Here is a 1,802-nt window from a genome sequence, read left to right as displayed (position 1 = left end):
TCAACCAAAAGCAATCTACAGATTCAATGCAATCCCACAAAACCCCAACACAATTATATGCAGACCTTGAAAGATCAATACTCAACTTTATATGGAAAAACAAAAAACCCCAGAATAACTAAAACAGTCCTGCAAAAAAGAGGAACTTCCAAAGGCATTACCATCCCTGACTTCAAACTCTACTATGTAGTTGTACGAATAAAAACAGCTTGGTATTGGCAGAAAAACAGACCAACAGAATCAAATTGAAGACCTTGAAATTAATCCATATATCTATAACACCTGATTTTTCACAAAGAAGCCAAAACAGTGCAATGGAACAAGGAAAGAATCTTTAACAAATGGTGTTGGCATAACTGGATGTCAACATGTAGAATATTGCAATTTTGTATCTATCACCATGCACAAAACTCAAGTCCAAGTGGGTCACGACTTCAACTTAAATCTAGATACACTGAACTCAAAAGAAGATAAAGTGGGAAGTATCCTTGAAAACATTAGCACAGGAGACAACTTCCTAAATACAGCATCAGTTACTTGGATTAATTCCTGCCAGTCTTTAAATTAACCTGTCTCCCTTTTGCCTATGGGGCTTTTCTTTTTCTTACTTGTGTATCTTACTTTCACTCTTACTCCATGGCTGGCTATATGACTAGGTGGCTAACCCCTGGAGTCCTCCTCCTCGTGTTCTTCCTAGCTTCTTCTCTTTTCGTTTCTCCTTATACCCTCTGCCTTCCAGTCCTGTCTTTCCTTTTTCCCGCCTCACTATTGGCCGTTCAGTTCTTTATTAGACCATCAGGTGTTTTAGATAGGCAAAGTAACACAATGTCATGGGGTTAAACAAATGAAACAAAAAGGAATGCAACACATATTTACATCATTAAAATAAATGTTCCACAGCATAAACAAAGGTAGCACACCTTAAATAATTTTCTGCATCAGGATAACATCCAATTCATACTCAAATGATAATCAAAACAATCGCAGAAATATACCTACCCATATGTAGACATTTTCAGAATGTCAAAATGACTTTTAAAGGCAGCAAGAAAAGACAGGGTGTTCTGATATTGGAAATGATTCTTAAGTTCACTATTCATTGTGATCCTCTATAAGGTTGGTTACTCTTTCTGCAATATTAGTCTTTGTAAGAAAATGAAAGCATCAGATCAAGATCATCCTCAAAAGACCCTGAAAAACTGAAGATGCAAGAATATATTTCAAGCTAACAATTATTGATATTGGAAGAAGAATTTTTATATTCAAGCAAAACTGATGAAGTCATTCAGCAATTTCTCTTTAAAAAGTACACTTCCTGGAAAACTGACCATTTCAGATTCACATTAAGCATTTTTATGTGAATGTGGTTATGGTATTGCTTTACACTATCTTCTTTAGTTATAAAAAGAATGTATCTTTATTCTTCATATATTTTATTAAAGCCCCTGAATCATTTTAGTTTATTATTAATTCTGAAAGGCTATATCTCTCTTAGGTAAGGAAGATGGTTCAGCTGCTGCAGATTTTGCTGCTAGATCACAAGGACATAATTTTGGATCCCCATCACTCAATTTATAAGACTAAAGTCAAACAGTGAATGCCTGCCATGAAATACTAGGGAGTTAGAGATTGGAGGATGACTTAGGCCACTGATCATACAGTCTACCATGTACAAGAACTCTGACTAAAATCAGAGAGAGAGAGAGAGAGAGAGAGATTCTTACTCAAGACAATACGTGGGTTACATGGGTGATATAATGGAAGACACCTCATGTTGAACTCTGGTGTCCATATGCACATGT

Source organism: Microtus ochrogaster, chromosome 2 (assembly GCF_000317375.1).
Source record: "Microtus ochrogaster isolate Prairie Vole_2 chromosome 2, MicOch1.0, whole genome shotgun sequence".
Lineage (NCBI taxonomy): Eukaryota > Metazoa > Chordata > Mammalia > Rodentia > Cricetidae > Microtus > Microtus ochrogaster.
This window is presented reverse-complemented; position numbering follows the sequence as displayed.